We start from the raw sequence: 23,989 nt of genomic DNA, 5'->3' as shown, positions 1-23,989 counted from the left end.
ACAGCTAGTGTTCTCTCCTGAAGGATGGGCTGGCTGACCTAGAGTGATTGCAGACCCAGTACCAGACAAAGGGCCACAGTCTGCTCCACTAACTCACTACTGCACAAGGTCAAATCCCATAATAAATTCCCTGTTCTAGATCACACTCATAGTGGTTCTGCTTCTCTGACCGCGAGACACAATGGGACAGTCTCCAAGATGGAATTTAGGCTCTGGAGCTCTTTGTAGGGGAGGGGTTCGGCTGGGACGTCCCCTCCATGTCTTGGCTTCTTCCCTTTCCTTGTTCTGCTTCCTTTATTCCCTTCCTGGTTTCTCCTGGAGCAAACCTTCTCAATAAACCCTTTGCATCAGGATGGTTATTTCAGACTCTACACTGGGAGAACTTGGCCTCTGATAAGGAAGTTTGCTGGAGGGCTCTTGAAGATGCAGATTTATTCCTTGTTAAAAGGCAAGAGCAGACTGGATGCAGTGGCTCAGGCCTGTAATCCCAGCATTTTGGGATGCCAAGGCAGGTGGATTGCTTGAGCCCAGGAGTTCGGTACCAGCCTGGCCAACATGGCGAAACCCCCATCTCTAAAAAAAAAAAAAAAAAAAAAAAAAAATTAGCCACGCCTGATGGGGGGTACTTGTAGTGCCAGCTACTCAGGAGCCTGAGGTGGGAGAATCACCTGAGCCGAGGAGTTCGAGGCTGCAGCGAGCTGAGATCATGCCACTTCACTCCAGCCTAGGTGACGGAGTGAGACCCTGTCTCATTAAAAAAAAAAGAAGAAGAAAAAAAGTAAATAAGTAATACAAAATTGACCGGGCAGCCCGCCTGTAATCCCAGCACTTTGGGAGGCGGAGGTGGGCAGATCACTTGAGGTCAGGAGTTCAAAACCAGTCTGGCCAACGTGGTAAAACCCTGTCTCTACTAAAAATACAAAAAATTAGATGGGTGTGGTGGTGCATACCTGTAATCCCAGCTACTCAGGAGTCTGGGGCAGGAGGATCACATGAACCCAGGAGGCGGAGGTTGCAGTGAGCCGAGATTGTGCCACTGCACTCCAGTCTGGGTGACAGAGTGAGACTGTGTCTCAAAAAATAAAAATAACGGCCAGGCGCGGTGGCTCAAGCCTGTAATCCCAGCACTTTGGGAGGCCGACACGGGCCGATCACGAGGTCAGGAGATTGAGACCATCCTGGCTAACCCGGTGAAACCCTGTCTCTACTAAAAAATACAAAAAAATAGCTGGGCGAGGTGGCAGGCACCTGTAGTCCCAGCTACTCGGGAGGCTGAGGCAGGAGAATGGCGTGGACCCAGGAGGCGGAGCTTGCAGTGAGCTGAGATCCGGCCACTGCACTCCAGCCTGGGTGATAGAGCGAGACTCCGTCTCAAATAAATAAATAAAAATAATAAATAAATAAATAAATAAATAAAAATAACAAAAATTTTAAAAAAAGTTTTATTTTTAATTAACAAATAGTTGTACATGATACATACAATGTATAGTGATTAGATCAGGGATAATCAGTATACTGATCATTTCAAATATTTATCATTTCTTTGTGTTGGGAACGGTCACTATCCTCCTTCTAGCTATTGGAAACTGTATATTATTGTTAGTTATAGTCATCCTACAGTGGTATAGAACACTAGAACTTACTCCTCCTATCCAGCTGTAGCAGCCACCTTTGAGACTATGAAGTGATTAAATTTAAGGAGGAAAAGCAATATAGTGAGGATGGTGGGTGAAAGGAGAGAAGAATGGCTTTTTAATTCATTTATTTATTTTTTTGGGACAGTCTGGCTCTGTCGCCCAGGCTGGAGTGCAGTGGAGTGATCTTGGCTCACTGCAACCTCCACCTCCCGGGTTCAAGTGATTCTCCTGCCTCAGCCTCCTGAGTAGCTGGGATTACAGGCACCCGCCACCACGCCTGGCTAATTTGTGTATTTTTGGTGGAGACAGGGTTTCACCATGTTGGCCAGGCTGGCTTCGAACTCCTGACCTCAAGTGATCCAACCGCCTTGGCGTCCTAAAGTGCTGGGATTACAGGCAAGCCACAGACAGAGGCCTGAGAATGGCTTTTAAAAAAATGGCTATCATCTACCTCCATACTTTTGCTTTGTGAGAAAAATAAAGTCCTATTTATTTAAGCCACTCTTACTCAGTTTATTGGTAACCTACAGATGACAACATTCCTAAATAACCCACTTTCCATGCATGTCTTCCAATATTTTCCCTTTCTCGCTGCTTTTCACTTGGGACTCCATCTATTTCTAGGGAAGTGAGTTTTTCCTTAGCTTCCGGGTAGACCACGTGACCCAGTTTAGCGGATCAGCATACCCCATCTACCTGGCTATAGTCATTGGCTCAGAGGTGGTCATGTGATATGGACTGGGCCAATCAGAGTGAATCTCAGAATGGAGGTAATCTATATCCATCACCGGTTGTGAACATGGGGCGTGAAGTTGTAGGAGCTCCTCCTGGCAGCCATCTTGTGAGCCAACGCATCAAACCTCTTTTGAAAGCACATGCTACTTTTTATTTATTATATTTTTCATGTGAGCCAATAGTTTTCTTTAATGTTTAATTCCGTTTGGGATTTTAGTTATTCACAATTAGAAGCATCCCATGTGACGCAGTGGAAACTAATTTTTAACTTAAATGAAATAGCTTAAATTAATTTTTAATTGACATAAGCCTCAGTTTTCTCATGTGTAAAATGCATTAGAGGCAAGAGCTCTCTGCTTGCCTCCTAGTGTTATCCTGAAGATTAAGTGAAATAAAGAATTTTTGAATATTTGGAAAACTATGAAGTCAACAGAAGGTATTTATGAAAGTTAATATATGCCAAAGACTGTCAGACAAGGGTCAGGAGTGGGTATGGTGAGGCAGGGAAAAAAGGAACACAACATCCTGTTTTTCTGTAGAGACAGATAAACAGCAGCGTGAGCATGCATATTGGAGTATGCATGCCTGACTCACAAATCCAAAAATAAGTCATAAGGCGCTATATGGAGAGATTAACTATAAATAGAGCAATATTAGCTGTGAGTGACAAGCCCAATTAGAGGACATAGAGATGATTTAGAAGGTCTCCATGCAGTGCATCCTGAAGAGCTGTAAAAATACTTGATGTTTACAGCTTAAGAAAGAGATGAAAATTAGGAGATAGTTTATGATCTGATTATATATTCACTCTATAGAAGGAACGGTCAGCCCCTGGCCTTCCCCACTCATCCTCAGTCAGCACACCCTGGCCTAATTTCCAGTGGCCAGCACCTGCATTCCTTTGTTTGAGGACCGTCTCTGGTCTTTGGGGTACACATTATGATCTACACAGTTGGGCCAGAAATGGTAGAGATTTAATGTCCTCCATGAGGGGCTGTCAATCAGTGACTGGTAGGAAGGTGGAGGATAAATATCCCAGCTCCCTCCTCAAGTGGGCAATTCTGAGATCTGTATTCTATGTTGTCTCCTAAAAGTCCCAGCAGATTGAGCGTCACTTGCCCACAGTGGTAACTTGCTTGACGCTTGTTTTCCTTCCCTGTGTCACTTTCTTTTCCCATACTGGGTCTCCTGGAACTGACTCTAAAGTAAACAATTTTCACTTGAATCATGTCTCAAGGTCAGCTTCTGAGGGAGCCCAAACTAAGGCAGACTTTCCTTCCTGCATGTAATATTTTCCAAGAATAATAAATCCTTACAATTTTATACAACATTTCACTTTTATAAAAAAAAAGTGATGGAATATTCACATACAATGGAATATTATTCAGCAATAAAAAATACCAATAGGTGAATATCAAGTGTATTACTCTGAGTGAAAGAAGCCAGACTCAAGTGTCTATGTAGTGTACACTTTCATTTATGTGACCTTCTAGAGAAGGCAAGACTATAGGGACAGAAAATAGATCAATGATTGCTATGGGCTAAGGCTGCAGGAAGAGATTAATTACAAAGGACCAAAAGAGAACTGTCTGTGGATGATGGAACTGTACTATATCTTGATTTTTGCAGTGGCTACACGACTGTGTAGGTTTGTCTGAACCTACAGAACTGTATACTAATAAAAAGTAGATTTTACTGTATATAAATTATACCTCAATAAAAAATTCCTTAAAGAGCATTCACCACCATTATCTTATCTGGTTGTCATAACAACCCTGCAGCAATCAGGCATTATTCTTCATTTATTCAGCCAACTGTAATTCCACTTCCTTCTCTCCATTCACTCCAAACCCACTGTTGTTTGCCTTTCAATCCACCATTCCTATCAAATTGTTTTTGCCAAGGCCACTAATGACCTGTTATTTGCTCAAGCCAATGGCCACTTTTCAGCCCTTCCTTGACCTTTATGAACAACTTGGTGGTGTTGATACATCTGCCTTGGAGTTCCTTTGGCCCAGGCTGTTGCAGCCCACAATGCTGCTCTGTCCAGTCTAACTTTAGCTGTTCTCAGTTGCCCCTCTATCCTGTCCTTCCCCATTTATCCGCCCTTTCCTCTTCTCATATTTCCCCCCACACTCCCTGGGGGATCTCAACCATCCTTTTGACATCAAGGATCACTTATATACTTAGTCTATTTTGCATTACTATAAGCAAATATCACAAACTGGGTAGTTTACAAAGAAAATAAATGTGGTCGGGCACAGTGGCTCATGCCTGTAATCCCAGCACTTTGGGAGGCTGAGGCAGGTGAATCGCTTGAGGCCAGGAGTTTGAGACCAGCCTGGCCAACATGGCAAAACCTGCCTCTACTTAAAATACAAAAAAAAAAAAAAAAAATATAGCCGGACATGTTGGCACATGATTGTAAGCCCAGTTACGTGGGAGGCCGAGACATGAGAATCACTTAAACTCAGGAAGTAGAAGCTGCAGCGAGTTGAGATTGTGCCATTGCACTCTAGCCTGGGTAACACAGCAAGACTCTGCCAAAAAAGAAAAGAAAAGAAAGAAAGAAAAGAAATGTATTTCTTACGGTTCTGGAGGCTGGGAAGGCCAAGACTAAAGAACTGACATCTGGTGAGGGTCTTCTTGCTGTGTCATAACATGGCAGAGGGCATCTGTAGTGAGGGGGCAAGAGAGTTCATGTAAGCTCAGATCTCTCTTCCTTTTCTTGTAAAGCCACCATCCTATCATGAGGGCTTCACCCTGATGACCTTATCTGATCCTAAATACCTTCCCAAAGCCCTGTTTTGAATTAACATATAGATTTGGGGATTAAGTTTCAAATACATAAAATTTGGGGACACATTCAAGCCATATCATACACTCATAACTTCTAAGAGTGTTTTATGTTTTATCTCCTCATTATGTAGTTATTTGGATTTCCAGTTTATTTTATTTTTTAGAAAGAAGGTGTGACCCTGTCACCCAGGCTAGAGTTAAGAGACATGATCTTCACTCACTGCAGCCTCGAATTACTGGGCTCAAGAGATCCTCCCAAGTAGCTAGAACTATAGGCATACACCACCATGACTGACTCATTTTTAATTTGTTTTTGTAGAGATGGGGTCTTGCTATGTTGCTCAGGCTGGTCTTGAACTCCTGGCCTTAAGAGATCCTCCTGCCTTGGCCTCCCAAAACACTGGGATTACAGGTGTGAACCACCACACCTGCTTTTGGATTTCCAGTTTAATATGCAACAGTTGATTTTTCAGCCTCCCAAAATGCCATTAAGTCAGCCAAACTTTTTCTAAAGTTTCTGGGACAAATCTATAGCTCAGGGCTACTATTACAAGATCTAGTAGAATGATGTAGCTGTTTTGTAACGTCCATTGGAGAGCAGCTCTCTGAACTCTTATGAAACCATATTGTTCAAGAATAATTGAAGAAAGAAGAAAAATCCTGACTTTCATACATATGTGAAGTGAATATGTGTTAAAGATTTTATCTTCCTCGTGAATGACGGAACCAATGTTACAACTCATTCAAAGGAGCGTTCAAATGAAAGACACAGTTATGGATCAGAAACATGGAAATGATTGTGCAAATTGAGCTCTTCCGTAGCGGTGGAGGGAAGTAGGTTGAACTTCCGGTGGACATTACAGCTTTTTCTTGTCTACAAAAAGAGGACTATTTTGCATGGCTCTCAGTTATCGAGAACTTACAGAATTGTAAAATAGGTCAAAGGCAAGGAAAGGCTAGAATCAGGTAACTCAGAAGAGTGTTCTTTACCCTATGGGTTGCCAGGCTTTTTTTGGTAAAGGGCCAGGTAGTAAATATCTTCGACTTTGCTAGACATATGGTCTACGTGGCAACTACCCCACTCTTTCGCTGTAGCATGAAAACAGCTGTAGAAAATATAAGCAAATAGGAGTGGTTGGATTTGGTTTCTGGGCTGTGATTTGCCAATCCCTGCTCTCGACACTGTCTAATTCCCACTGAAGCAGAATTTTTCCTGTGGCCAGGCACGGTGGCTCATGCCTCTAATCCCAGCACTTTGGGAGACCAAGGCAGGAGGATCACTTTAGCCCACGCGTACAAGACCTGCCTGAACAACATAGTGAGACAAAAAATAAATACAAAATTAAATAAAAAATTAGCCAAGCACAGTGGTGCACTCCTATAGTCCCAGCTAGTAGGGAGGCTGAGGTGGGAGGATTGGAAGAGCTTGGGAGATTGAGGTTGCAGTGAACTGTGATCGTGCCACTGCACTCCAGCCTGGGTGACAGAGGGAGACCCTGTTTCCAAAAAAAAAAAAAAAAAAGGTATAAAAAAATTTTACCCTGCAATAGGACAGTGCCTAGAAGTCTTAAAAAATACCTTAAGACGATGACTGACATTAAAACATCATTTTGATAATCATGAATTATGCAGCGATCAGCCTAATTCATTCACGGTGAATTACTAATTTACTGGATTTAGAGGTTTGTTGGAAATCTCATGGAAAGGTAAAGCTTGGTCAGCTTTACTTTGAAAGTTCTCAGGCTGTTGGATTAAGGCAAGGGTCAGCAAACTACAGCCTGTGGGCCAAATCCACACGGCCCACAAAGCCTAAAATATTTATTTTCTGATCCTTTATATGAAAAGTTTGTTGCCCTCTGGAGTCAGGGTTTAGAAGCAAGGACTCTTTGATTCTACCCCTCACTAGCTATGGGCTTTCAGGCCAGTTATTTAACTTCTTTGTGCCTCAGTTTTCTCATTTGCTGAGTGGATATGTTAGTGATACTTATCTCGTTACCTGTGAAGCTTTTTGAGCAGTGTCCAGAACATAAGAATTGTTCAGTAAATGCTAGAGTTGATAAAGGAAGAATGGAAAGGGAAGGAGGAGGAAGAGAAGCAGATGTTCTGGCTGGATGTTTTCATCACCTCCTTTCCACCCCATTGGTGAGGGTGCCCCAGATATATGAGCAATAAACTTAATGTTGCATGCCACTGATGTTTTTGTATCCATTTGTTATGCAGCATTACCATGGCATTAGGTAACTGATACAGGCTGTTCTGAACATTTGTGCAATTGTCTGTCTAGGTTAGAGTTAAGGTTAGAAATGAAGTGCCGAGATAATTGTTATTGTAGTGAGCATCTTTTGGAGTGTCTACTTGTCTAAAATCTAATTTTTGCTGGTGAGCCAGTCCAGGTTTTACACTTTGCCACACAAAAGAATCTGAGAGCAAGTCCAAAGTAAATGTAAGCAAGAGGCCAGGCATGGTGGCTCATGCCTGTAATGCCAGCACTTTGGGAGGCTGAGTCGGGTAGATCACTTTAGCCCAGGAATTTGAGAACAGCCTGGGCAACACAGCGAGATCCCTGTCTCTACAAAAAAATACAAAAATTAGGTGTGGTGGTGCGTGCCTGCAGTCTCAGCTACTTGGGAAGCTGAGGTGAGAGGATCACCTGAGCCTGGAGAGGTCTGAGCTGCAGTGAACTGAGATTGCACCACTGCACTCCAGCCTGGGTGATAGAGTGAGACCCCATCTTGAAAAAAAAAAAGTTAGCAAGAAAGTTTATTGCAGCGTGAACGTACACTCTGACAGCTGATTAGGGTGGGCTGCTCAAAAGTGAGACAGAGATGACTGACACTGGGGAACCTCCCTTTATGGGAGCCTTACATGATTATTCATGAAAGAGTGGGAAGGGGTGTTGGTGTTAAGCGTGTTTTATGCACTATTGTCATACATGCTAATGTGTATATTGCATGCCTCATTAGCATCTTAAATCTCTACCCAGGGGTGATTTTCTTTTATTATCATAATGAGCATAGGTCAGTCCAAGGGTACTAATTATGGGTTTCTGAGCTTGTGTGAATTTGGCAACTCTTTGTCCCTCCCCTCCCCTCCCCTCCCCTCCCCGCCTTCCCCTCCCTTTCTCTCTCTCCCCCCTCCTTTCCCCTTCCCTTCCCCTTCCCTTCCACTTCTCTTCCCTTCCCTTCTCTCTTGAGAGGGAGTCTTGCTGTCACCCAGGCTGGAGTACAGTGATGCGTTCTCAGCTCACTACAAACTCCGCCTCCTGGGTTCAAGCCATTCTCTCCCCTCAGCCTCCCGAGTAGCTGGGATTACAGGTGTGCACCACCACGCCCGGCTAATTTTTGTATCTTTGTTAGAGATGGGGTTTTGCCATGTTAGCCAGGCTGGTCTTGAACTCCTGACCTCAGGTGATCTGACCGCCTCGGCCTCCCAGAATGCTGGGATTACAGGCGTGAACCACCACACCCGGCCCCTTCTTCTTTTCTATCTCCTTGTTGCAGGATGCTCTAACCACGAGCCCAGGATGAGTTTTGTGCACTGTCGGGTAGTTTGCTCTTCCTATATTTAGCAAGTTTGTTTCCCTTTAAGGGAGGATATGACCACCCTATCTAACCGAACTCACAATTACCTTCACCCCTTTCCTTGGAAATTATTCTCCATCCAAAGGGAAGGTTCTGGAAGCTATGTTGGTACAATGCCATCACTCCTCCTCTCCTCTCACCCTCCTCCCAGCAGAATTGATTGGACTGGGGAGGGCGTCTCACCCAAACCAGCTATTTCAGAACCTTTACTTTCTTTTGGAATTGGCACTAAAAGCTTCTTTGGTTTCTCCCAGATTGGTTTCTTGATTGAAAGCACCACAGGAGGGATTGTTTTCATTTCATTCCCAACATACTGAGTGCCCGGCACTGTTCAAGAAAATAATAACAAACCCATATCGAGTGTTTAGCTGTGCCAGGCACTAGGCACGTATTATCTCATTTCCTTACACCAGCCCTAGAATTCAAGTCCCATGATTATCCTCATTTTACAGATGAGAAAACTGGGACTCAGAGAGATTAAAGACCTTGTACAGGGCCAGGTGTGGTGGCATGCTTCTATAGTCCCAGCTACTCCGGAGACTGAGGTGGGAGGATCCCTTGACCCCAGCTGCACGTGAGCTCTGACCATGCCAACGAACTCCAGCCTCAGCAACGGGGTGAGATGCCATATCTAAGAATTTTTTTTTTTTTTTTTTGAGATGGAGTCTCGCTCTGTCACCCAGGCTGGAGTGCAGTGGTGCGATCTGGGCTCACTGCAACCTCCGCCTCCCCGGTTCAAGTGATTCTCCTGTCTCAGCCTCCCGAGTAGCTGGGATTACAGGCACCCACCACCACACCTGGCTGAATTTTTGTATTTTTAGTAGAGACAGGGGTTTCATCATGTTGGCCAGGCTGGTCTCAAACTCCTGACCTCAGGTGATCCACCTGCCTCAGCCTCCCAAAGTGCTGGGATTACAGGCGTGAGCCACTGCGCCCGGCCAGAAAATTTTAAACATTAGTCAGGTATGCCAGCGCAGGCCTGTACTCCCAGTTACTTGCAGGGGCTGACATAGGGGGAATACTTGAACGCAGGAGTTCGAGGCTGCAGTAAGCTGTGATCGTGCCATTGCACTCCAGGCTGGGCAGCAGAGCAAGACCTTGTATCAAATAATAATAATGATAATAATAATAATAGTAAATAAAGACCTTGTACAAGAGCACGGAGTCAGGAAGAAGCAGAAACGAGACTTGAACCCAGGTCTGCCTCTCACATGATTAACTACAGTGCTATATATTCTGCCATCACGTGGTAGGAGCTCAATGAATATTTGAGGATGAACAAAGAGATGGATGCAGAGTGAGAGGATTAAAGATCGACACATAGACATGGAGGAGCTACTGCATTCAAATGCTTTTATGATGCCTGGTTTTCTGATGAGAGACCCATTTGATGCTTGACCTTGTATCATCGGAGCTACGGCCCATTCTTTCCTTCTTATCATCAACATCAGCATCATTTTGCATAGACTACCTTTAGTTTCTGCTACATACTTCCAAAAAAATCCAAATAAATATAAGTATGCATGTTGATTTTAAAATAATTTTAGGCGGGGCATAGTGGCTCATGCCTATAATCCTAGCAGTTTGGGAGGCTGAGGCAGATCACTTGAGCTCAGGAGTTCAAGACCAGCCTAAGCCACAATGTGAGACCTCGTCTCTAAAAAGCAACAACGACAAAAAAGTAAATGAATTTTATTTTAAATAAATTTAAATTTAAAATAAAATGAATTATTTTATTACTAATGTGAAATAATAAAACTAATACTTTTATTTATTTTATTTTTTATTTATTTTAACAAAATTAATGATATGAATATTTAATCCCAGCCTTTTGGGAGGCTGAGGCAGGAGGATTGCTTGAGGCCAAGAGCTCAAGACCAGCCTGGGCTGCATAGGGAGATCCCGTCTCTACAAAATATAAAATAAAAATGAATATGAATATTAGTAATATTAAATATGATTTAACAAGTGCATATTAGATTTCATATTAATACTACATTCCTAATTAATAAACAAATAATCACATATATTAAAGTATTAGTATATAATATTAAAATGATAATATTAAAAGATTCATATAATTTTGGCCTCCCCACATTTTTTAACAATGTATATACCCACAACAGAGTAAATTTTGGGTTTTTTTTGAGGCAGGGTCTTGCTCCATCACCCAGGCTGGAGTGCAGTGGTGCAATCATAGCTCACTGCGGCCTCAACCTTCCAGGCTCAAATGATCCTCCCACCTGTCTCAGCCTCCCGAGTAGCTGTGACTACAGGCACTTGCCACCACACTTGGCTAATATTTGTATTTTTGGCAGATTTTTGTTTTTTTTTTTGAGACAGAGTATCGCTCTGTCACCCAGGCTGGACTGCAGTGGCATGATCTCAGCTTACTGCAACTTCTGCCTCTCAGGTTCAAGCGATCCTCCTGCCTCAGCCTCCTGGCTAATTTTTGTATTTTTAGCAGAGGCGGGGATTTTACCATGTTGCCCAGGCTGGTCTCAAACTCCTGACCTCAAGTCATCCACCTGCCTCGACCTCCCAAAGTGCTGGGATTACAGGAGTGAGCCACCACGCCCGGCCGAAATGGGGTTTTGCCAAGTTGCCCAGGCTGGTCTTGAACTGCTGGGCTCGAGCGATCTGCCTGCCTTGGCCTCCTAAAGTGTTGAGATTGTAGGCGTGAGCCACTGCACCTGGCCCAACAGTGTAAATTAATGTCTGTTTCCCGCGTCCGAGAGCATGCTGGCTATTACCTATATGTATGTGTTTTCAATGTTCAGAAAAGAGATGGCTGGGTACAGTGGTGCACGCCTGTAATCCCAGCACTTTGGGAGGCTGAGGCGGGCAAATCACGAGGTCTGGAGTTCGAGACCATCCTGGCTAACATGGTGAAACCCCATCTCTACTAAAAATACAAAAAAATGAGCCAGACGTGGTGGCACATGTCTGTAGTCCCAGCTACTCGGGAGGCTGAGGCAGGAGAATCACTTGAACCCAGGAGTCAGAGGTTGCAGTGAGCCCAGATTGTGCCACTGCACTCCAGCTTGGCGACAGAGCAAGACTCCATCTCAAAAAAAAAAAATGTATACATATATATATATATGTGAGCTCCCCTGTGCTCACCTTGGGCTAGCGGAGAGTCTTCCTGGTACCCTGTCCCTAGATGTGGTCCTACCAGGATCCCTGCTTTATACAAGGAGCCTCAGTTCCTAATCACCGTCTTGCAAAGACCTGAGGCCTCATGTCCCACCCTGTGGTATGCCCAGTATGCCCCTCCAATCCATCCCCTCACTCCCACACCCTAAAAACCTCTGCAGTGCCATCTCACATGCCCACCTCCTGACACTCAGCAATGTCTTCTCTGACCCCCGGGCTTTCCCTTCATCTCTTTGAAGCTTACTCATGCATGTGTATGCACACGACATCATTAGTCATTAGGGAAATGCAAATTAAAACCCCAGGCAGATGTCACCACACATCCACGAAAATAGTTATAATCAAAAAGACGGGCGATACCAAGTGCTGGCCAGGATGTGGAGTGATGCACACACTGTTGGTGGATGACAGTCTGGTAGCTTCTTATGGGGTTAAATGGACACTCACCAGGTGACTCAACAATTCCGCTCTCTGGTATTTACCCAGGATCCCCACAAAGATGTTTTTGTTTGTTTGTTTGTTTTTGAGACAGAGCCTCACTCTGTAGCCCAGGCTGGAGTGCAGTGGTGCAATCTCAGCACACTGCAACCTTCACCTCCCGGGTTCAAGCAATTCTCCCACCTCAGCCTCCTGAGTAGTTGGAGTTACAGGCATGCATCACCCTGCCTGGCTCATTTTTGTATTTTTTGTAGAGACGGGGTTTCACCATGTTGGCCTGGCTGGTCTTGAACTTCTGACCTCAGGTGATCCTCCCACCTCGGCCTCCCAAAGTGCTGAGATTACAGGCGTGAGCCACCGAGCCTGGCCCCCACAAAGACTTTTATACATGGATGTTCATAGCAGCTTTATTCATGCTAGCCAAACAGTGGAAACAAACCATATGCCCATTCACAAGCTAGAGGACAAACAGTGGTCCACCCATACACTGGAGTGTAATAGGAACAGATTCTGATAAAAAGATCAGAAGGATGCATCTCACAAGTGTTAAGTTGAGTAAAAGAAGCCAATCACAAACGAGGACAGACTATATGATTGTATGATTCCTTTTCTTTCCTTTTCTTTCTTTCTTTTTTTTTTTTTTTGAGACAAGGTCTTGCTCTGTCACCCAGGCTAGAGTGCAGTGGCATGATCTTGGCTCACTGCAACCTCCACCTCCCAAGTTCAAGTGACTCTCGTGCCTCAGTCTCCCGAATAGCTGGGACTACGGGCGCCCGCCACCTTGCCTGGCTAATTTTTGTATTTTTAGCCGAGACGGGGTTTCACCATGTTGGCAAGGCTGGTCTGGAACTTCTGACTTCAAGTGATCCACCTGCCTCAGCCTCCCAAAGTGCTGGGATTACAGGCATGAGCCACTGTGCTCAGACATTTTTTAAGAGACAGGGTCCTACTCTGTCACCCAGGCTGGAGTGCAGTGGCAGGATTGCAGCTTACTGCAGTTTTCAACTTCTGGGCTTAAGCAGTCCTCCCGCCTCAGCCTCCTGAGTCCTTGGGATTACAGATGTGAGCCACTGCACCCAGCTCAGGTACATTTTATTGTAGTAATTGATATCTTTTTTTTTTTTTTTTTGAGATGGAGTCTTGCTGTGTCACCCAGGCTGGAGTGCAGTCGTGTGATCTCGGCTCACTGCAACCTCTGCCTCCTGGGTTAAAGTGATTCTCCTGCCTCAGCCTCCCGAGTAGCTGGGATTACAGGATAGCACCACCACTCCCGGCTAATGTTTGTATTTTTAGTAGAAATGGGGTTTTGCCATGTTGTCCAGGCTGGTCTTGAACTCCTGACCTCAGGTGATCTGCCCGCCTTGGCCTCCCAAAGTGCTGAGATTACTGGCATGAGCCACCATGCCCAGCCTGTGATCTCAGTAAAATTGATGACAGTGTTACATGATACCTAGCGTCACTCACTGATTTATCTGTAGGCTTTTCTCTGTGTTTCCTACAGCCCTGGACCACCCCGCCCCTGGAAGTCTTTAGTACATCTTTTGCTAGCCTAACGGTTTTTTGAGGACCCACTCTGTGCCAGAAACTGTTTTAAATGCCTCCCTTTTTCACAATCATTTCATCAAGATTATTTGTCCATTCAAGGTTCTTAGCCTGTTTTACAGGGAGACTGAGACTCAGATTAAGTTACCATTTTGGGTTGAATTATGTCTTTGAAAGTTCATAAGTTGAGCTGGGCATGGCAGCACGCACCTGTAATCCCAGCTACTCGGGAGACTGAGGTGGGAGGACTGCTTGAGTCCAGGAATTTGAGGCTGAAGTGAGCTATGATCGCGCCACTGCACTCCAGCCTGGGTGACAGAGCCAGGCTGTGTGTCTTCAAAAAGAAAAAAGTTCCTAAGTTGAAGTCCTAACTTCTGGTACCCTAGAATGTGACTTTATTTGGAACTTGGGTCATTAGAGACATAATTCATTAAGATGAGGTCATTGGGGTGGGCCTAGTCTTAGTTCGTTCCTGCTGCTATAACAAAATACCACAGAATGGGTAATTTGTAAACAACTGATATTTATTGCTTATGGTCCTAGAGGCTGGGAAGTCCAAGATCAGGGCACCAGCAGATTCAGTGTCTGGTGAGGGCTTGTCATGTGACTTTGAGATGTTTTTACATGGCAGAAGAACAAATGGGCAGCCAGGCATGGTGGCTTGTGCCTTTAATCCCAGCACTTTGGGAGGCTGAGGCAGGAGGATCACTTGAGCCCAGGAGTTCAAGACCAGCCCAGACAACATAGCAATACCCTGTCTCAAAAAAAGTTTTTTGTTTTTTTTTTCTAAAAGAACAGATGGGCAAAGGCCCTAGCTAGTTCCCTCAAGCCCCTTTTTAAGGCACTAATCCCATTCAGAGGGGCAGAGTCCTCCTGACTTAATCACCTCTAAAGGCCCCACTGCTTAACACTATCACATGGGTTTTAGGGTCCAACATTTCAATTTGGGTGCATGCATACATTCAAACCCTAGCAATCCCTAATCCAATATGACTGGTATCCTCGTAGAAGGAGGAGAATTTTGAACATAGGTGGTGAACACACATACACAAACACAGAGAGAGAGAGAGAGAGAGAGGAAGGAACGAAGGAAGGAAGGACAGGAGAGAGAGAGAAGGAAGGAAGGAAAGAAGGCAAGAAGGAAGGAAAAGAGAGAGAGGAAGGAAGGAAGGAAAAGAGAGAGAGAGACAGAGAGGAAAGAAGGAAAGAAGGAGGGAAGAAAGGAAAGGAAGAGAAACCACGGCTCCAGGAAGTGATAAAGTTGGGGTCTGAGCACAGAAGGATTCGATTTCAGAGACTGTGTGTCTTCTTACAGTTTAAATAATTGGCTCACACAGGCAAGGAGAGTGTACTCTTTATCTCATATATTATTTCTTGGTTTCCTGTATCCTAATTGTCCTTCCCTTGCTGTTAATGCATGACTAGACTTTGCCCAGGATATGCAAGCAGCGATTTTCTCTCCTGGGCCAATGGCAAAGGCATTCACTCTGCTGATGGTGGATGGTGTCAAATTTCCCAGTAGCGCTGTGTGTGCGGGGCTCAGCTGTTGGGCTCAGAAAGAGACCTCTGCCCCAATGGAGGGCATTATATGTTTGGCCAGCTGCCTGCTCTTTGGGCCAAGAGAAATACGATCAGAACATAAACAGTACAGTAACAGCACTCCACTCACAGTGGGGCGGGCTCAAAACCAGATGTCACGAGGAACATAAATGCATAAATGGGATTGTCCTTGAGGCTTACTGCAGGCTTCCCTGGAGAATCAGTTTTCCCTTTTGTATCTGTTTCCTTTGGTAGCCAGAGAAGGAAAAAAGAGTCAGATCAGCCAAGCCGGCTGCTGAGAAAGATGACCTGAATTGCAGGGATGTAGAAAGTGCTGAAGATGCTTTGTCAGCTGAGAATTGTTTAAGGGAAAGTGGTTAAAGCCTATTTTTCCTTCCAGCTCTACTCTTCCTCACCTTCTACCCTCCTCTGTTCCTGAGGCTGACCCTGGCTTTTGGTTGGCTCAGCCAATGGGAGTTACTCACAGATGAAAAGTGGGAGAAGGGGCCGGGTGTGATGGCTCACGCCTGTAATCCCAGCACTTTGGGAGGCTGAGGGGGGAGTATTGCTTGAGGCTGGGAGTTCATGACCAGCCTGGGCAGCATAGGGAGACCCCATCTCTCAAAAGAAAGGAAAAGAAAGAGAAAAAAAGAAAGAAGGAAGGAAGGAAGAAAGGAAGGAAGGAACGAAAGAAGGAAGGAAGGTAGGAAGGAAGGAAGGAAAGAGGGAGGGAGGGAGGAAGGAAGGAAGGAAGGAAGGAAGGAAGGAATTAGCTGAGTGTGGTGGCACCTACTTGTAGTGCCAGTTACCTGGGAGGCTGAGGCAGGAGGATTACTTAAGCCCAGGAGGTCGAAGCTGCAGTGAGCTATGATCCCATCACTGCACTCCAGCCTGGGTGACAGAGCAGAAAAAAAAAAAAGTGCAAGAAGGATGAGGTTGAGGGAATTTATTTTATTTTATTTTATCTTATTTATTTATTTATTTTTTGAGACGGAGTCTCACTTTGTCACCCAGGCTGGAGTGCAGTGGCACGATCTCGGCTCACTGCAACCTCCACCTCCTGGGTTCTAGTGATTCTCCCTGCCTCAGCCTCCCGAGTAGCTGGGATTACAGGCGCCTGCCACCACACCCGGATAATTTTTGTATTTTTTGTAGAGATGGGGTTTCACCATATTAGCCAGGATGGTCTCCATCTCCTGACCTTGTGATCCACCCACCTTGGCCTCTCAAAGCGCTGGGATTACAGGCATGAGCCACTGTGCCTGGCCGTTTTTTTTTTTTTTTTGAAGGCAGAGTTGAAAAACCAAATGGAATCATAGAGAAGGTGCCCAGACTTTGGCTATTGGACAGAAGTTCCTCGTTTTTTTTTTTTTTTTTTTTTTAAGACAGGGTCTCCTTCTGTCACCCAGGCTGGAGTGCAGTGGGGCAATCTTGGCCCACTGCAACCTCTGCCTCCTGGGTTTGAGCGATTCTCCAGCCTCAGCCTCCAAAGTAGCTGGATTACAGGTGTGTGCCACCACACTTGGCTAATTTTTTGTGTTTTTAGTAGAGATGGGGTTTCACCACGTTGGCCAGGCTGGTCTCTAGCTCCTGACCTCCCAAGTGCTGGGATTACAGGCATGAATGAACATGGTGAAACCCCATCTCTACTAAAAATACAAAAAATAATGAGCCGGGTGTGGTGGCGCTAGCCTGTGATTCCAGCTACTCAGGAGGCTGAGGCATGAAACAGAGATATTTCCCGTTCTTCTGCTTTTTTGTTCTATCCTTGCCCTCAAAGGATTGGAATATGCCCGCTGCATCAAGGAGGCTGAATCTTCTGTACTCAGTCTACAGATTCAAATGCGAATCTCTTCCAAAAACATAGACACACCCAGATATAAGGTGTAACTAGCTATCTGGGCATCTCTTAGCCCAGTCAAGTTGACCCCAAATTAACCATCACAGCTGCATTATACATGACTCCAAAACTTAGTGGCTTAAAGGCAATAGTCGTTTATTCCCCATGAACATGTGCACCAGCTAGGTTTGGCTGATCTGGCTAGGGCTCAGCTGGGTGACTCCTCTGCTCCACGTGTCCCTCCTCTTCCTTCTGGGACAGTTGTTTCTGTGGTGAGAGCAGAGGTGCAAGAAGGCACACAGAAACACATGTGGCTTCTGAATCCTGGTTTGGAACTCACTCCTTACCATTTCTGCCCACATGCCATTGACTGAAGCAAGCCATGTGGCCAAACCCAAGGCCAAGCAGTGGAGAAGTACCCACCACCTACGATGAGATCATTGCAAAGATAGGCACACAGGACAGAGTGACATCAGGGCCAATAGTTCAATCTATTTATGGTCACCAACTCTGGCAAAAAACACAACAGTTTAAAAGATGGTTGACTCAGGATGGTCTCATTTGCATAAGAGGAAAAGTAGAACTTTTTGACATTTTCAAAGGACTTCTAAGGAAACCAGGATGACTATTTATGTTGATCATGGATTGACTCATACAAGTCATGTGATTTAAAAACAGGAAAATTCAATGCTAATTGCATAGACTTATGACTCCCTGCATAACAATAACAGCTTATATGACATAGCATTTTTGAGTTCACAAGGCACTTTAATAACCATGTCTTATGTTATACTAGAAACAACCTTTCTCCTTTTTTTTTTTTTTTGAGACAGAGTCTCACTCTGTCATCCAGGCTGGAGTGCAGTGGCTTGATCTTGTCTCACTGTAACCTCCCTCTGCCTCCCAGGTTCAAGTGATTCTCCTGTGTCAGCCTCCTGAGTAGCTGGGATTACAGTCATGTGCCACCATGCCTGGCTAATTTTTTGTAGTTTCAGTAAAGACAGGGTTTCACCATGTTAGCCAGGCTGATCTCGAATCTCCTGACTTCAGCTGATCCACCTGTCTTGGCGTCCATGAGCCAATGCACCTGGCCAAGTCTAGTATGTTTATTATCTGGCCTTTGACCAAAAAAAAAAAAGTATGCTGTCTCTTGACATGCTCTTGACATGCATGATCTCACATTTTAATTAGATACAATTTTTAATTGACAAGTAAAAATGGTATCTATAATTATGAATGTTTTGATATATATACATACATTGTAGAATGGCTAAATCAAGCTATTTAACATATGCATTAACTCATATAATCCATATTGTACTCACATGGTTTAAAATTCCCTAAATATAAAAAAAATAAGCAGAGAAATGTCCCCTCCACCTCCAAAGCGAACCCCTATGATTGATTTTCATGTGTCTTTCAGAGATGGTTTTTGTCTTAGCCCTTTTTCTGTTGCTTATAACAGAATACCTGAAACTGGGCTGGGCTTGGTGGTTGACGCCTGTAATCCCAGCACTTTGGGAGGCCAAGGTGGGAGAACTGCTTGAGCCTAGGAGTTTGAGACCAGCCTTGGCAACATGGCAAAACTCTATCTCTATAAAACATTTAAAAAATTAGTTGGGTAGGGTGGCACACACCTGTAGTCCCAGCTACTTGGGAGGCTGAAGTGGGAGGATCACTTGAGCCAGAGATGTCGAGGCCACAGTGAGCTATGATTGCGCCACTGCACTCCAGCCTGGGTGACAGAGTGAGACTGTGTCTCTAATATTAAAAAAAAAGAAAAAGAAAAAAAAGTATACCTGAAACTGGGTAATTTATAAAGAAAAGGAGTTAATTTCTTCCGGTTATGGAGGCTGAGAAGTTCAAGGTCAAGAGGCCAAATCTGAGGAGGACCTCCTTGCTGGTGGGGATTCTGCAGTCCCAAGTCGGTGCAGGGGATGGCATGGTGAGGAGCTGAGTGTGCAAGCTCAGGTCTCTCTTCCTCTTCCCTCTTCCCTTCCCTTCCCTTCCCTCTCCTCCCCTTCCCTCCTCTCCCCTCCCCTCCTCTCCTCTCCCCTCCCTTCCCCTCCTCTCCCCTCCCCTCCCCTCTCCTCCTCTCCCCTCCCCTCCTCTCCTCTCCTCTTTCTCTTTTCTCGTCTTCTTTCTCTTTCTTTTTAAAATAGAGACGGGGTGTCACTATGTTGCCCAGGCTGGTCTCAAACTTCAGGTCTCTCTTCCTCTTCCCCTTCCCTCTCCTCCCCTCCCCTCCCCTTCTCTCCCCTCCCCTCCCCTCCCTTCCCCTGTCCTATCCTCTCCTCTCCTTTTTAAAATAGAGGCAGGGGTCTCACTATGTTGCCCAGGCTGGTCTCAAACTTCAGGTCTCTCTTTCTCTTCCCCTTCCCTCTCCTCCCCTCCCCTCCCCTCCTCTCTCCTCTCCTATTTATTTATTTATATTTTTGAGATGGAGTCTCGCTTGTTGCCCAGGCTGGAGTGCAGTGGCGCAATCTCTACTCGCTGCAAGCTCTGCCTTCCAGGTTCACACCATTCTCCTGCCTCAGCCTCCTGAGTAGCTGGGACTACAGGCACCCACCACCACACCCGGCTAATTTTTTGTATTTTTAGTAGAGACAGGGTTTCACTGTGTTAGCCAGGATGGTCTCAATCTCCTGACCTCGTGATCCGTCCACCTCAGCCTCCCAAAGTGCTTGGATTACAGGTGTGAGCCACCGCGCCCGGCCATCTCCTTTCCTTTTTAAAATAGAGACAGGGGTCTCACTCTGTTGCCCAGGCTGGTCTCAAACTTTTGGTCTCAAGCAATCCTCCTGCCTTGGCTTCCAAAAATGCTGGGATTACAAGCATGAGTCACCACCCTCAGCTCATCATTCTCTTTTTATAAGGCCACCAGTCCCACTCCCATAACAACCCCTTAATCCATTAGTCCATTAATTCATTAATCATAAATGAATCACTCCATTCATGAAATCAGTCCATTCATGAACTCAGTCCATTCATGAGGGCTCTCATGACCCAGTTACTGTTCAAAGGTCCCACCTCCCAGTACTGCCATATTGGGGATTCAATTTCAACATGAATTTTAGGGGGGACAAACAGCCAAACCACAACAGTTTTAGAAGCAAATATTATTTTCTCGTTGTTCGTTTTTAACACGCTCTCATTTTTTTTTTTTTTTTTTTTTTTGAGACCGAGTCTCGCTCTGTCACCCAGGCTGGAGTGCAGTGGTTCCATCTCAGCTCACTGCAAGCTCCACCTCCCAGGTTCACGCCATTCTCCTGCCTCAGCCTCCCGAGTAGCTGGGACTACAGGCGCCCGCCACCACGCCCGGCTAATTTTTTGTATTTTTAGTAGAGACGGGATTTCACAGTGTTAGCCAGGATGGTCTCGATCTCCTGACCTCATGATCCGCCCACCTTGGCCTCCCAAAGTGCTGGGATTACAGGCGTGAGCCACCGCACCTGGCCAACACGCTCTCATTTAATGCTCACAAAATCCCCACCAGGTATGAAGGATTAGCCTGGTCTTACTGATGTGGAGATGAAGCTTGGGCAGCGTCCCAGGCTGGCAGGGTGGATCGGGTCCTTTTGTTCTCCAGGCCCAGGGACCCCAGGGCTGACTTCTCCACACTCCAGTGTAGGTGATGGACCTGGGGGCCTCCTGGCCTGGGGAAAATCCCACCAGCTTTGCTTTGAGTTGCTTCACATCCTAGTGGCTCCCTTGGCTGCTGAACTAGGGCTGGACTCACCCAATGGTGCAATCTTGGCTCACTGCAACCTCCACTTCCCGGGTTCAGGTGATTCTCCTGCTTCAGCTTCCCAAGTAGCTGGGATTACAGGCATGCACCACCTGGCTAATTTTTTTGTATTTAGTAGGGACTGGGTTTCACCATGTTGGTCAAGCTGGTCTCAAACCCCTGACCTCAGGTGATCCACCCTCCTTGGCCTCCCAAAGTGCTGGGATTACAGGTGTGAACAACTGCACCCAGCCAAAACCCCCAATCTCTGTCTGTTGGTCCAAGCCCATTGACATGGGCTGCATCCTTCTTAATCCACACTTCCCAAACATCTCTTTAAAATAGAAAATTTCAATAAAAGAAAAGAAAAGGAAACAAAACAAAAAAAATTAAAAATAAAATAGAAAATGTCCAGCCTGGGCAATATAGCGAGGCCCCATCTCTACACAAAAATCAAAAAATTTAGCTGGGCATGGTGTCGTGAGCCTATAGTACCAGCTACTCAGGAGGCTGAGGCGGGAGGATTGCTTGAGCCCAGGAGGTTTGGGCTGCAGTGAGCCATGACTGCACCACTGCACTCCATCCCGGGCATCAGAATGAGATCTTGTCTCAAAAACAAAAACAAAATTTCAAAAATACACAAAGTAGAGAAGTAGAGAGAATACAATGAAAAATATAGCAAATCACCAAGGCCCTATCACCCAGCTTCTCCAGTTAGCAATTCCCTTCCCTTCCCTTCCCCCTTCCCTTCCCCGCCACCACGCCCTGCTAATTTTCATATTTTTAGTAGAGATGAGGTTTCACTGTGTTGGCCAGGCTGGTCTCAAGCTCCTGACCTCAAGTAACCACCTGCCTTGGCCTCCCAAAGTACTGGGATTACAGGCGTGAGCCACCACACCTGGCCAGAATTGCATTTTAGAATAGTTAAGTTTATGTTATGTGAATTTCACCTCTACTAAAAAAAAAAACAAAAAAAATCCCACCAGAAAAGAAGGGAAAAGATACACCGGAAGAGCAGAAAACTGCCAATTGGCCACGCGCGAGGGTGGCTCACGCCTGTAATCCCAGCACTTTGGGAGGTTGAGGCAAGAGAATCGCTTGAGCCCAGGAGTTAAGAGACTAACCTTGGCAACATAGCAAAACCCTGTCTCTACAAAAAAAATACAAAAATGCATGCCTGAGGTCCCAGCTACCTGAGAGGTTGAGGTGGGAAAATCACCTGAGCCTGGGAAATTGAGGCTGCAGTGAGCTATGATCATGCCACTGCACTCCAGCCTGGGCAAAGGAGCAAGACTCTGTCTCAAAAATAAATAAATAAAAATACATAAATAAAATAAAATGCAATTCCATAGTACATTCACAATGTTGTGAAAACCACCACTTTTATCTAGTTCCAGAACATTTTCATGTCCCCAAAAGGAAACCCCATCCCTGACAGCAATCTCTCCAAATTTCTTCTCCCCTTGCCCCTGACAATCACTAACCTGCTTTCCATCTCTATGGATCTGCCTATTCTGGACATTTTGCATAAATGGAATCATACACCATGTGGTCTTTTGTGTCTGCCTTCTTTCACTCAACATCATGTTTTTGAGGTTCATCCACGTTGCAGCATGGATCAGTGCTTCATTCCTTTTCATGGCTGAATAATATTCCATTGCACAGCTATACCATATTTTATTTATCTGGTGCTGTTTCCTGGAGTTTTTTAAAAAGCAAATCCAGGTATCATATCACCTTATCCATAAGTACTTCCATATGCATCTCTAACAGACAAATACTTTTAAAGAACATCATAACAAAATACCGCCATCAGTCCTTAACAGAACTCACATGAATTCCTTAAAATCCCCTAACACCCAGCCAGGTTCGATTTTCCCCATCTGTCTAAATGCTGCTTTGTTCTTAATGAGGTAGATTCTCCCCATTTTGGCTCAGCTTTGGGAAAAATACAGAGACTCTCTGTACCCTTGATGCTGCTGCTTCTTTTTTTAATGAGAGTTTCTCTCTTGTTGCCCAGGCTGGAGTGCAGTGGCACAATCTCAGCTCACTGCAACCTCCGCCTCCCGGGTTCAAGCGATTCTCCTGCCTCAGCCTCCTGAGTAGCTGGGATTACAGGCATGCACCACCATACCCGGCTAATTTTTGTATTTTTAGTAGAGACGGGGTTAATCCACGTTGGTCCGGCTTGTCTCAAACTCCTGACCTCAGGTGATCCACCCACCTCAGCCTCCCAAAGTGCTGGGATTACAGGCATGAGCCACCGCACCTGGCCCCTTGATGCTGCTTATAGGAAAAACACAACCCCCATCTTTAACAGGAGGCCCCTTTGAAAAGAGACACGGGATTACCCTAGTTTTGGGAGCATAAGTCTACACAGATTGCAAACAAACTTACCAAGTTGCAATCGATCGCTGTTTTGCATGAAAAGACTCAACTTCCCTTTTCCCTGCCTTTCTTTTTTAACAATACAACCCCTCTGCCTAAGGGAGGAGATCAGCTACGGGGAAGCTGTTTCCAGAACGAACACGACAGACTCAGAGAGGAGGCTAGCAGCTGTCCTCTAATTATCATTTTTCTAAGCGCATAAATAATTTAGGTTGCAATGTGGCGGAGTGGAGATGGTTAAATTATAACACGATTCCATATCCCTGCTGCCTGCTGCCTGTTCTACACGCCCCCTCCCCGGACCCCCGACAGGAACCAGTGCAAGAGAGAGAATTCTCTTCTTAACACCGTTCCTCTGCTCTTTAAGGGAAGCCTGAACGGGGCGGGGGGGGGGGGGGGGGGGAAGAAAAAAGAAGGCTCCTTTCTGAGACGACAGTTCTGCCCTGTGCTGGGAGGTCACGGTGCAGTGTTAAGGGGTGTAAAGAAGAGAGTAAGAAATCGTAAATTGTTGTTCCCCCTGAGGAGCAGTGGGCTGGCTTGCTCCAGCTTCTGCTTGGATTGATCTCTCCAGGCTGGGTCCCCATGTAGCACTTCGCTAAAACGATCA

The sequence above is a fragment of the Macaca nemestrina genome, chromosome 20, assembly GCF_043159975.1.
Source record: "Macaca nemestrina isolate mMacNem1 chromosome 20, mMacNem.hap1, whole genome shotgun sequence".
Classification (NCBI taxonomy): Eukaryota; Metazoa; Chordata; class Mammalia; order Primates; family Cercopithecidae; genus Macaca; species Macaca nemestrina.
This window is presented reverse-complemented; position numbering follows the sequence as displayed.